The following is a 14889-nucleotide window of genomic DNA, read 5'->3' as shown; positions in this document are numbered from 1 at the left end:
TACACACTCGATCCTCTCTAGCAATATGGTGATCGACCTGAATCTGGAGTTTGTGTGAGCCCACCCTAAAGGAGCCAAGGGAGATACGCAAGGCGTGAATCCAGTATCTATGTAAGTACTCAGGGCGTACAATAATCCCATCTCAGATAACTAAGAAGTGCTTAGCGTAGAAAGCCATCCTTGGACGTAGTCTCCCTGGAGGATCCACCCAGGTCCGTGTGATATACTCCTTGTAAATGTCAAGTCTGACATGACCTTTCAACTCCTGCCGAGAAGGGAGTAGATGAGCAGAGGCATCCAATGAGAACTAGTAGGGAGGAAGATGATCAATGTCGATCCCCACTGAACTCAGTAGGATAGTAGCCTGAGCATACCAACCACGGGCTCTAGTGGCAGGATCGACGTCAGCAATAGCAACTGAGGAGTAGTAGGCTAAATAAGGGTATCTATGTTGGCCTTCCTCTGAGTCAGAAAAGCCACGAAAACGGTGAAGAAACTAGATCAAGTCAAAAATGGTTGCAAGTCTGAATGGGTGAGCACTGAACTTGGCCAAAATAATACTATGGGGAGTAGAACCATGACATCTGATAATCCGATGGAGGAGCATAATCTGGGTACGCTTGATCATGGCCCAATCCGAGTCTAAAAGAGAAGGACCCCAAACCACCGAACCATAGAGCATTATGGGTCTTACTAAGGAATCCAGGAGGGATAGCTTAGACGATGTATCTTGAAAGTGGTGTCTGAAGCACTATCTCTCAAGCATGGCAAGGGAACCCAACCCTTTACTAATCCGAGGCGAAATAGCTGATCTCAAGTTGAAATGAGATCCAGAAAACTTAACCCCAAGGTATGTGTAAGATGATGTAATCTCAACTTCCCGATCCTGGAAGTGAAAATGGAGATGTGAAGTCTTCAGACCATTGAAGACCATAACCCAAGTTTTCTCAAGGTTCACAACCAGCTATCTCATATCACAAAAAGATGCAAGTCTATCTAAAAGCCTCTGAAGACCCTCAGGAGAGGAAGCAAGAAGAACTACATCATCAGCAAAGAGAAGGATGGAGATCAATACCTGGTGTAGATGACAACCATCACCTAGAAGCAAGGAGTCACTAAGAAAAGCCTCGAGTTCATCAACATAAATCTCGAACAAGGTGGGTGAGAGAGGGCAGCCCTGCTTCACCCCAATGGTGCTCTGGATAGGATCAGAGAGGCCCTCTGTGGTCCTGAGTCTACCAATCACAGTCTCATATAACCTCATAATAGCCGTCAATAAGATCTGAGAAATACCAATATCTCTCAATCTCTAAAAAAGGGTTGCACTGGGGATGGAATCAAAAGCCTTACGAAAATCCACAAAACAACAGTAGACTTTCTTCGAGTGATGTCGAGCCTCCTTGATAATAGCTCGTAGTGTAAAGATATGATCTATGGTTTGGTACTCTGTCTTGAATCTTGCCTGACCCTTAGCCCTGCAATTCCTCCTATCAAGCTCACTAGATAAAATAGTATTCAAAGCTGTAGCGTAAAGTTTGGCAAATGTATGCCCAATCATGATGGTCCTATAGTTTTCGGGATCAGAGGTTAGCCCAAACTTATGGATCGAGTGAATAATGTAACTCGACCAAGAGTTCAAAAAACTAAAACAAACCACTCTATTAAAGAGCATAGAGAGATAAGGGCCCAAGATTGTGGTACCGAGTTTGAAGAGCTCCGCCTAAAAACCCTCCTCATCAACCACCCTGCTGCATCTCATAAGTCTAATGGCCTCATAAATGCTGGAGGTGGAGAATAAGTGACAATGGGGGAGCGGACTGGGAAGGGAGATGAGTTGACCCGGGATGTCATACAACATGGAGATATGGGAAGCAAGGAGATGAAGGTCGGGGGTGGACTGGGGTTGGCTATGCCTGGGGAACATGATGTGCCAAAACAACTTGGGATACTGAATAAGCGTGTCTCGGAGGGATTTGCCTTGTGAAGCAATAAATAATCACTTCTTATGGCGAAGAAAGCATTTGTAAGAGAGTCGTAAATTGGTGAAAGCGAGGGAATGAGTATCAAAAGTTAATTGCAAGGAGCGGTGGAAAGTTTTGCAGTCATCATCAAACCACTGATTCATGGGACAAGTATTTCGTCGAGCCAATCTATGAGTGCTAGAAATGGAGCGGTGAGGGATAGAGAGGAGAGCCGACTCCCAAATCACAGTAGCTAGTGAGTGAAACATGGTGGACACCTGACTGTGATCTGTGAAGCTAGTTGGGCAAAGGAATCTTCTCAAATGGAAAATGAAGAGGTCTTGATCACTATCCTCGAAACAGAAATGAGTGTGGGGGCGGAACCGGGCAGGGTGAGTAGAGATGGGTGATAAAGGGTGGGAAGAAACATGGACTGAAAGGCTAAGAAGGGCATGATCAGCCAAGGGAAGACGGGAGATAGTTAAATTTTGGATGGAGGGGAGGAAGGAAGCAACAACAAGGATGTAATCCACCACGCTCACACCCCCACTATGAGGCCAACACGTAAAAAGCTTAGAACCCGGGAAACAAGAGAGGCCATTCAGAATCACCAAGTTGGAGGACTCACAGAGCTAGAGAAGGTGGTGATCATAACAAGTTAGAGGTCCACTGTGATCCTCAGATAAATGATGAAGCCCCATACTAGTAAGATCCCTCTCAGTAGTACAAATCAAATCGGACCCACGGTCATATTGGGGGGCCTAGAGATCTTTAGTCCGTGCATTAAAATCTCCTAAGATGATGATGTCGCCCATAGCCCCAAACTTGGAGATGCTCTCGAACAAGTTTGAAAAAGGGTTCCCATCCTCAACACTCTGAATGGCATAAGGTGAGGTAGTCAGCAGAAAGTAACAAACAGCAATGAAGATATCTTTCTGACGGTGACTGGTACCTCCAACTCGGATCCACATAAATTTGGCATAAGTGTTAAAAAGAACCAATGTGGTATTACTGAACAGATCATCTCTAATCAAACAAGCAACTCCACCGAAACCACGCACACCACCCGAAGCTCGGACCTCCTCTTTGCAAACTGAAAGCCACTAATACCCTATGTAACCTGGAAGGGGCCAAGTAGGACTCTCACGAGTCTCGGTAACAGCTAACAAATCAGCATCCCCAACTGCATCATGAAGTAAGCCTGGCAAAGACCACAGGGAACCATTGCCATTCCAACAGTTGACAAGCAAAGAGCCAATGGAGGGTTTAGACTTGCCAAACTGTTGGTGCTCAGACTGTCATTTGGCTTGGGTATGTCTCTCATCCCAACCCTTGGGAGGTGAGTCACGAATAACTGCCTTTAGATTCCTTATAACTGCCCATTTCCCATTACTCCTTGCTTCTACCACAAGACTCCTAGAGTGCTTTAGTTTAGCTACCTATGATTTTGTGAGGTCCTCATCAAGAAATATCTTTGTGGGAAGAAGGAAGAGCTTCTTCTTTTCCCTAAGAGCTTGTAGTCGATTAGCCAGTGAGAGAAACCTAAGAAAAAGGGTGTCGTCATGTCCAAACCATGCTCTGTCTAATGTAATATCTGAAATACCCAGTTGCCCGTTGAGAAATGAGTAGCCTGTGAGGAGAGGATCAATGGAGGATGAAGGAAGACCTCTAACCCGAAGGTTGAGTTCCCTGAAGCACCTAACTCAGTCTTCTACCAACTTCTCTTGGACAATTTTTTCAACCACTGGCAGAGGCATAGTGCTAGAGTTTTTGCAAGTAGAGGCCCAAGTTTTAATTTGCTGCTCTGTTTCAGTCAAAAGAGATGATTGTTTTTTAACAAGCTCAGTCTGCTTATCCTTGAGGTTTCCAATGTCTCTGAAGTCTTCAATGATGGAGCTGATATCTTTTGTAATGCCTATCATTTATGTGGTAAAAGTTTCAGAAAGGTCCTGGATGCGTGAAGAATTAGCTACAACCTGTTGGTTCAAGTCATTTAATGATTGAGATAGGGAGTGAATAGTATCCTGGAGAGTTTGATTCACTGATTCGAACTTCTGGAGCTGCACTAAGAGACCTTGGGAAACTGCTGAGAGAGAAAGAGTTGTGACTTTCAAAGCTGCATTATCCTTCTCTAATAAAGCCAAGTGGCCAACTATCTGTTGCAATGTTGTTGGATTGGGTGGGGGTCCATGATTCAAAACAATACTAAACAATATTAAGTCGTAATTGAATAAAACAAAGCAGAAACAGTATCGGACATTCTGCCAGACAAATCATATACGAATTGTCTTGTGGGTCATAATCTGTCTTGTGGTGTAGGTACGGACTGATTACGACTTCTCCATACTATACTTGCATGTTCACTGTCGTAACCTCCTTGCTTGACGTGAAGTTCAAATGCCGAAATACTGATGAAGACTAACTCCCGTGAGCTATGAAGTGACCCAAAACTTCTCAAAAGCAATCGTAGATGGTTCCCGTGAATCCTAAAGTAACCTACGGCTCCAAAATTTCATACCAATCACTGGTCCAAACAAGGATCTGACTAACAAGGAGATGAATGCAACCACGAGAAGTGCTAAAATCCACTTGTAATAAATTTTGAGTGACTATTATTGTTATATCTCAAGTTTATTGCAATGGCCTATCTGAATTCCCACGCGACATTTCAAGTTTAGACAAAGGGCAGCACCCGTCCACGAAAAAGATAGCAGGCCACCCACGGGAGAGCACACATGCCACAATAGAGGGCAATACAGATATCCTTGCAAACAATCCCCTTTGAACAAAGAAACTAAGAAAAAATAAAAGGGGAAATAGATTCAAACTAAAAATGAGCAGTCTAAGAAGAAAATCGACTCCACTAACCTTACACTGGAACTACTAAGAGATCAAACACTAGAAGCTACAAGAATCATTTTACATAAAAATGTGACCAAATAGAGTAAAGAGATTATTATCTAGTAACTCCTTAGTTTAAGGAAGTTAGAGATCCCTTTTCTAGCGGGTATTGCTAAGGGTTTAGTCTTTGGAAGTCTTCCTATTTTGCCTCTGCTACATCTATATCCCTTGACTTGGACTCTATTTCCTCCTCAAACTATGCTATTTCCTTCTTCCTATATACCTCTTCCTCTTCTTGTTCATTATTTTTCTCTACATATGCTTCTAGCTCCATTGTTTCTTCTTTCTCACTCTTTACTCGAGCGAATATTGATCGACCCAGTCTGAATTCTCTTGAGCTTTTCTTGACCAAACCCCCCCTTTTTTTCAAGTAGAGAACAATAAGGAAATGTTTTCTTTTGATCAACTTGATTATGTTAACCTTTCAAGACTTCTAACATTCCTTCCTTCCTCTAAATGCCCATTTGAGATGATTTCCTTCCGCACCCATCTTGGCTAAACCATCTGCTAAATTGTTCCCTTCTCTGTGGATGTGGTTAAATATTACCCCCCCAAATTTTTTAAACAAAGATAACACTACTTCGAACAAAGAGTGCAATCTCCAATTTGTGGTAGCCTTAGATCTTATTGCATTTATCACAACCATTAAGTCCCCTTTAATTTCTAGTTTAGTTAAGTGTTTATTATCAATAATAATTAATATCTAAATTTAATTTTTGCATATGGTTGGACATATTACATAGCTATTTTATATAATGTTTGTGTCTCCAAAGTCATCCATATTTTAGATAATGACTATAAGGATTTACATTTTTATGAGATTTGACAATCTAATGGAAGCCCCCTTTAATTTCTAGTTTTGAAATAAGTGTTTATTATCAAGAGAAATTAATATCTAAATTTAATTTTTTGCATATGGTTGGAAATATTACATAGCTATTTTACATAATGTTTGTGTTTTCAAAGTCATTCATATTTCACATAATTACTATAAAGATTTACATTTTTTTGAGATTGGAGAGTCTAATGGAACATCAAATGGATGGGTGCAATAGGATCACAAAAGAGAGTGGAGGCACCAAAGACAAAAGGAAATTATTTTTTTGCTCTTTTCTATGAATTGTGATATTTTTGTGAAAATAAAATATTACAAAGGTTTTAGTGTAAAGATATGAAATAATCTAGTTTAGATGAAACTCAACGTATATTGTTACCTAGACAATTCAAGTCTATGAATTATGAGAATTCTATCACTATGAAAGTCATGAAAGAACTTAATGAAGTTGTAGCTCAACATTCAAATAATTTGGGAGTTTGAGAAGGGCATAATCTATAAACTTGAGAATTTAAGTTGAAAGAGAAAAACCTTTATGAAGACTTTAAGGTATCTAGATAGAATTATAACTAGTTAAAAAAAAGTTTGAAGAAAAGTTTATAAAAGTGTGTATTATGATTAGTCAAATGTTTAAGTTTTTTTAATGATCTCACCTTACTCACTTAATGATCTGTTATATTTGTGTTATTTTTGGGATATTAATTTCTTGTAGGAATTTTTGTGTTGAAGAATGCTTTTGTAATGTATACATCTGAAGTGAATAATACAAGTTCTGTTTTTTTAGGGAATAATAGTATAATTAACATTTGAGTACCATTATGTATGCTCTTCCATTTTCAAGTGTTGTAATATGACTTCTCAATATTTTTCAAATTCATATATTTATCATTGTTTCATTATTTACATTTATAACTTTTTTTAAACTTTATTTATTGATAAAGATAAACAATTCATTTGTATTTATTTTGATAATAGTAAAAATAGTATGTGTATGTGTGGATGTATATAATATGGTTTATTTGTCTTTTTTATCTTATCAAAACAAATTATAATTGTTTTTTAAGTAAATGATACCTTTAAAAAATATAAAAGGAGAAGACATGTTTAGTGAAAGTTCTTTTTGTCTTTATTAACTTGCAATTTGGTTATTTATTTGTGTAAAATGGATTCTCATCTTAGAAGGAAGTGTTGATATTATAGATTATGTGCTCAAATATGATGAACAAAAATTGTGGTCACTCACCTAAAAAAAAGAAAAAATGAGCTAAATGCATACGTGTTTTTAAATAATTAGAAAACTAATACATATTATGACTTTAAAAAATTGAGCTAAAATGAGTATGTGTTATTTGAATTAAAAAATGAATGTTATATTTGAAATAAAAATGTCTATGTGGTATTTGAAATAGAAAAAAATCCACACTTTTATCAGAACAAAACATGTACATATAAATTTCTAAATAAATAACGCATACACATTATATCAAACAAAAAAAAATGTGTATGTGCTTCTTTAAATAAAATCTACATAAAATATATGTTGCAAATAAGATTTTTTGTTTTTGAAAACGTGCACATTATAAATGCTAATTCTTTTATCCTTCTCATAGTGTTTTTCCATCAAGATATATACACAAAATATAACATTTAAGCATAAGTTATATTTTTTCTTTTTATATTACCTTATTACACTTAGTCATATTTTATGTATACAATTCCAAGATGTTTGAGAATAATTTTAAATCTCTAGGAGTTTATATATATAAAAGGTGATCCTATTTTTTTTTACTTAGTCAAATTTTAGTAATAAGAGGGCTCTTATCTCTCTATCTCATGTTCTTTGTGTCCACCAATCTCAAGACCTATCTATTTCCCTATCACTCTTATTTTCCTCTTTTTACCCTTTTCTAAATCTTAAAATTTCTTAGACTTATTCATTTTTTAATAATCACTAAGCTCTCTCTCTCTCTCTCTCTCTCTCTCTCTCTCTCTCTCTCTCTCTCTCTCTCTCACACACACACACACACACACCCTTTCCCTATCTACTTTTCCATATCTCCCTTCTCCCTCTATCTACATACCTATGCCTCCCTCCCTCTCATCCCTATTTATCGACAAAAATATCATTCTTTCTCTATCTCTTGCTTAATCCTTCTCTAATTATCTCATTGTCTCCACCAAGATTTATACATATCTATCTCCCTGTCACTCCCTATCTCTCCCCTTTACATCTATCCCTCAATATTTAGACCTATCTTTCTGTCCATCTCTTCCATCGTTCACTCTTTGCTCTTTTTCTCTCTTGATCCATTTATCTCTCTCAACATGTACCTTGTTATCACTTGTTTCTTATATTTCTCTACATGCCTATCACTTTTTGCTTATACAATAGAGATATTTTGAATTCTTATTCGACTTTGTGTGTTCTTAATGTTCCAACAATCTAATAGATTTTTTTGATCTCACGAAGTTATTTCTCAAATGGAGAAGATTAATGGTGCATAGCACAATGTCCCTTGATCGATAGTTGATGTCTCTCTTGGATCATTGCTTATGTTTATCAAGTTGAGGGAGATCTTTATGATTTGGGTCCTAGCCTTTATTTTTCTATTAAATTTTCTGCTTCTTAGAAAATGTAATTGACTTGACCAACATTTTTGTTGTGAATTCTCTATACATTAGGGAAATTGATCTTTGTTTGTGGGGGATAGTCAATGGTAAGAACAACCTCTAAAAGGTTAACACTGGGGTTTAGATCTAATTTTTTATTATAAATCAAGCATGTATGCATAAGAATGTAAGTTGCATGTTGTCGGCCAATTTGATGTAAATCTTTGATTCTATAATAATGCGTGGATTTTTTTAGGATGTTGATTATCTATTCTTGTGTTTGGTGTTGATTGTTTCCATCGTTTGACTCATGTTGCATGGCTTGGACCATCTCCATTGGGGAAACTCCTACCATTATTGTCCAAAAAGGTATTATAGAAAGGTTGATGTTCTTCTGTTAGCATATCTGAGCTTCTGATCTTGTGAAGCCTTGGAATTATTATTTGTGGGGTGGCAAGGTATGGATTTGGCCTGTAATTATAGAGGAATCGCACAAGAGGATTGAAGAGGAGTGTAATATAGTTTGTAACATGAATTATCAAGTTGGAAGTAGTTTGCAAGTGTGCTTGATAGATCTCTAAGTAAGAGGCAACTGGAACCTTGTAATCAAGTCACCAAAGCTAAGGAAATTGTGCACTTAATGATCATAATTATATCACCTAGAAGGCTAGAAAAAATGATGGAAAACTTAAAGAATGAGGAATGAGATCCAAAATACTTTGACTAGATTACAAAGGAATCCTAAGAGTAAGGATGAATATGAGGAAGTTATTGAAGATATTGAGATTGTAGATAATTAGATCCATGTAGATGATGAAAGATTATTGAGAACTATGGAATAACTAGGTAGGAGTCATATAATGGATGTGTCCAATTTATCTAGTTATTTACATCCAAATGGTTTGACAGATTGGATTGGTGAATTTAAAGGTTTCTTTGAGATTAAGGATATCTTAGATCCACAAATGGTTAGGTTAGCATAGACTAATTTGAAGGGTCATGTTGCCTTTTGGTGGAAAGAGTTATAGAAAGATAGGGAGGATAATGATGAAATGATCATCACTAGATGAAGGTTGATGGTTGATAGATTGAAGGATAGTTCATACCTAAGGCGTTTGAATTGGAATTGTTCAAAAAAAATTTGAACTTGAAGATGGACATGAGTGTAAACAAATACATAAATGAGTTCTACAAGATTAAAATCATATTTGGACCGCAAGATTTGTCTAGTGAGAAGGTGGATAGATATATTAATGGTTCAAGATTTTTTATTCAACATCAAAAATCTCTAGGCTAGTTGTACTATAGTAGTTATATGCTTCTAATATCCAAGCTTGGGCTTTACCTTGCATCTCCTGGATATCCTCAAACATGGCCATCATGACCTTATTCCGATTTTGTATTTTCTCAATCCAGTCATCAATTTTATCTAGGTCTTCCCTATTGTATATACTCAACAACATCCTATATTTTTACCCTTTAATCCTCTGTAAAGCAACTAAGTCTTCAAACCATGAGGACACTTCATTTATTAACCCAAAATCTTGGTTGACTATTGTTGCCAACTTTCCCACATTACTTTGTATGTCATGTAAAAAATGCACATTTGCTTCAATGATTTTGGCTCCATGTTCCTCAATAGTGTGGTCTCACCTCTTGCAGGCGTCCAAAAATGAATCACTCGATGGAGTGGCCAGAGCTTGTTTCTCGATAAAAGCCTTCAACCCTATCTTAGAGTGATTAGGTTCAATGTGACCCACCACCTCTCTCACAAATTGTCATAAAATCTCGTTTTGCTTCCTCAAAACTTGGATCTCTTCCTCTCCCTGATTGAACTGATAAAAGACTTGGTGCAAATCCATGGTTGTCAAAACTCTAGCCATGTCCTTGGTGGCCTTCCCAACATATCTCTTGTATTTGGTAATCCTAGGACATTATAGTCTGGGAATTAGCGTACGATAGAGGAATGGCTACGTCTGCCACTAGATTGTCCTTCCAATTCCTCATTGTGAACATCATCTATTGGGGTTCCTCCAGCGTCTATACAGTTGGTTGTAAAGCATCTGTCAAAACTTTCATACCCTATGTCGAAGTAGTAACACATGTCCTCTTCCAAGCCTCTACCACCTGTGTCATCCATTTTGGAATAGTGCCCAATGGAAACATAAATTGACTAGGTGAGGAGTCATCACTAATGCTAGTCCTTTTCCTTTCTCTATTCTCCTTTTTGGAGTCTTCTTCACCCTTCGTTGTTCTAGCACGGATGTGGTCATCAAAGTTCTAGGAGGAGAGGAAGGTAGTTGCAATGTTAGAGGATATTTCTCTTCTGCTAAGACCACTTGTCCTTCTATGGAGCCTCTTTGACTACAGGAGCCTACTTCACTTGAGTTTTATGTACGTGTTCTGGTATTTTATGTTGACTTTTTTTTTTGACACAGAAGGAGGCACTAGCATCATTTCTGATTCTGAAGGCAGTAGAGGTGTCTCTAACCTTCCCAAAAGTGGAGGTATTTCTATTTGGCCTTGTGGGAATGGAGGAAAAGTGCCCAAATCATAACTTTGCGATTCTTGGAAGGGCACATCCCTTATTTCTCCTTCCTCGAAGTAAGTTCCCACAAACATGAAATCAAAGTCAGAAAAATCAAACTCATATGACCCACACCCTATTGTAGACTCAGTCCATCCTTCCTACTCCTGATCTGTGGACTCTTCAATCTAGATGGGTCGGTCTTGTGTGGTTGGAGGTGTTTGTGTTACGCTTCTCCTTCTTTCCTATTTAGTTTCTCTCCTGTTGAGCGCATTCATCTATTTAGAGGGATGTGTTCTACGTAGTCCTCTTCCCCTTCCTCGGGATCTTCCAATATTGTCTTAGGAATAGAAGGTGATGTGGTGATTTTCTTCTTCAATTGTCTCCTTTAAACTCCAATCACCATCGTCTTCATTCTACTCTTCTTTGGGACTAAAGGGATGACCATTGTTGAAGCTTGTGGCTCTTGGAGTTGTATTTCATGTTCTTTTTCTGTCATAGCCTTTTTCTTCTCCTTCTTACCCTTCTCCTTCTCCTCCTGACAGACATACCACTTCCTTGTCATGCATGTGTACTGTTTCAAGCCTCATCAAAGATTTCTCCTTATACATAGGGATAACCTTGGTCCCCTTTCCTTTCTTTGGCCTAGTCGGTGCCTTCAGAGTTGGTATATTAGGAAAGGGATCCAAGGGGAAGGGCCTTCATACCTAGTCTCTAGTCACCTTAAAAATAGGTTGAGCTCGATGTTGAATATCATCATTTTCATCCCTATTCACCTCGACATTCATTATTGGGCATTCAAAAATAATGTCCTTGTTATAGGTGGGATCTAGGATGTCAGGAGTGTCCTTATTCCACACTGTGAGAGGAATATGCAAGTCCAGTATCTTTTTTACTAGTGCCAAATTCATCTTGCAATAGTCTTTCATCTGCACTTCATAATCAACACAATTCAACCAGTGATCTTCTATGGATGAATCAAGAATATATTCCTTTCCCACTATGTGTTTAAACATCTCTATGTTATCAAAATAGGGGTGGACCACTAGGTACGTACTCTTGTAGAGGATACTTCTCCTATTCAATATCAAATGTGCAAATATCTTGCTTCTGATTGACTTCATAGGGCCCAATGGTGATGGGCCAGGTCCATGTCTTCATGTGTTTGTCTTGTATTATTTCATAAGATGGTCTTAGCTATCAGGAAATCTCTAATAAGATAAGTTTATCCATTGTGAAGCATGGTAGCTTCTTGGGATGCAATAGGGAGCCAACCACCCGAATGTAAGTAGAGGTGAGGTATTGGATGCAATATCCTCCCACTTGTGTGATCTTTGTTGCTTCTTCTACTGATAACCTTTTTACATAATCCCCTTCAACGAACTAGATTACCGCAAAAATGGAAGAGCTATTGACTATCTTGTATTAAAGGCTCTCTTCTTGAAGTTTCTTATGCACCGAGGGTACACAATATGTGGCCACACATTGGCATCTTCAATACTTCCTCTTCTTGTTAGCCTCGGATATGTAGCCCTCGTTACCAATAAGTATACTACATACGAAGTCATGTAGAAGCAGGGATCATTCTGAAGCAAATTCAGTTGTTCGTCCAATGAATCACTGATTATAGCCCCCCAATCAATCTTGTTGGCCCTTGTCTTGATCATCTCTATGAAATGGACCATCCACGTCTCCAAATGGCTCATGGCAGGAAGGTCCATCACTCTATTCAAAAGAACTATGTAGTACCCAATATCTATTTCCATATACCCCCAGGTCATGTCTACTTTGCAAGGTCTATTGTGTGGGGTTCTAGTGATTAGGTGCTTATCTTGTACTATGGTTTTAGCTTCCTTCTAAAGCTCCCTATACCATTTATCTGCGCTCTCATATATAATCTCATAGTATTGATCAGCTGGGGGCAAGTGGAATACTTTCTCTATGTTTTCAAGTCGGATGTCAAGTATAATTTCCCCAATGACACTTTGTATGACATTCTCATCTAGAATGTAATGTTGAGCCAAGGTCATGATTAGTTTTGAAGATTGCACTGAAATTGGGCATGGGGCAGCATTCACCAGTCCGCTCTGTATAGTGAAGTGATCATTTTGGATTTCTCATGGGACTTGTTGTAGAGCACCAAGAATTCATTCCTTTCTATGTGTCCCAGCTTCATGTCTCTAATCTTTGCATGTAATTCATTGAAATGGGGCTTCTTCAACACTCCTTGGAATTTGAAGGTTACTAGCTTCAGAGAGATCATAGCTGCAACCCATGATTAGGACGTCATAGTGATCTGCACAAAGTGAAAAATGTCAGTAAGCCTTGTGGCTTGGAAGATGAAAATGATGCTTGACAACTCGAAAAGAAGACGAAAAATAGAACAAACTCATAAAAAATAAAAAGACTACACAAAACTCAGAGGTTGCATACCTAACACGCTTGTGTCGAGTGCACAATATATGCAGGGCATGCATATGAGCAAGGGGGACATATAGGGTTTGTGCCTGTTGCACACATGCATAGATGTGCAATGTGCACAACTAAGCTCATTGAAAGTGCATGTGCATCCCTTGTCAAGGTGGAGGCACAGACCCTTGCAACTACGCAATGTTTACCTTAGTGCGAGGTCATGGAAGATGAAAAGTTCACAGAGGCTAGGATTGCATAGATCTATAGTCGAAGAGCTCGTGAAGAAGAATGAGCGGATCAAGGGGGAGGGTGGTCTTCTATTTATAGGTTGGTCTTCTTTTGCACTATTAGATCAAAAGGATCAATTTGATTTACCAAACCCCAATGTCATTGCCTCCTACTAATTACCCAACCCACGTCGTTGTACTCCCACTCCCTAAGGTATCTCAGAAGACACCTTTTTCTAAGAAGTTGGTTCTCATGACTTAAACAAAATGGGGTTCCCAATTTTCGACTTCAAAAATGGGGCACTTGTTGTGAAGCTACAACAAATTCTAGTACTCGTCTCTCCTCAATGACACCTTCTCTTAAAGGAGGAAAATCAAAGAAAAAAGGACCAAAATTTTCTTATTGTCAAAAGCCCAATCATGATGAGTCACATTGTTATGAGAAGATAGATGGATATGCAAAACGGGTTTCAGATTTGACCTTTCTTCTTCATAAGAGAAAGCTTGATATTCCTTCTTCTACTTCTCACAAGTCTTCTATGTCATTAATTCAAACATATGGACAAGCCACAGGAAATGATCATGCATTATGTGCAACTACTACTCCAAATTCTTCTAGATGGCTACTAGATTCCAATGCTTCATACCATATGGAATCTTCTCAAGATTTGTTCTCTTCTTTTGAGGCTTATCCTACTCCACACGTTTTGATGGGGAGCAACATTGTTATGATTGTATGTGGGAAAGGTTCTATTGACAAGTATGACGATGCATTCCATGATGTTTCATCTTTGTCCTCTAACCTTCTCTCTACTTATCATATTACTCCTAGTGGGACACAGCAGACAGTTGAGTTCACACAAGATTCAGTACACATTAGAGATAGTGAGATAGACAATATTCTTGCTACAAGGACTATTGATCATTCTTCTTGCATGTACTCCTCTCATTTTGGTCCACCATCTCCACCATTGGAGAATCACTCTCTTTCTTCACGAGAGCCTATTGAGATGAAGTCAGGTCACTTGAACATATGTGTTGTTCCTTAGACTAGTGTTGTGACTTCTACACCTCCACCTCCTATTTAGATTTCATATGTTGCACAAGATTAGTCTTCAACATTACTTGCCATTGCAGCTCCATTCATCGAGCCACCTAATGCATTTGTTGAGGATATATCAGAGGACATTCATCTCCTCACCTCCAGTGGAGATTTTATTATAGGATTCTCATGTATTCTCTTTTGAGCATCAACCACGAATTCCACCTTCATGTCACACTCAGAGGTTTCATTTGTCTATCCACTATCTTTGTTTCTTCCAAATTAGAGCCACATTGGTCTCATTATCGACATAGGAATTCTACCATTGTGGGGGAGCTATGGAGTCTCAAGCCTCTATCATACGAGGTTTCATT

This window comes from Cupressus sempervirens, chromosome 10 (genome assembly GCF_028749045.1).
Source record: "Cupressus sempervirens isolate cs-2001-9-10 chromosome 10, ASM2874904v1, whole genome shotgun sequence".
Classification (NCBI taxonomy): Eukaryota; Viridiplantae; Streptophyta; class Pinopsida; order Cupressales; family Cupressaceae; genus Cupressus; species Cupressus sempervirens.
The sequence above is the reverse complement of the archived record's forward strand: the minus strand, read 5'-3'. Positions refer to the sequence as shown.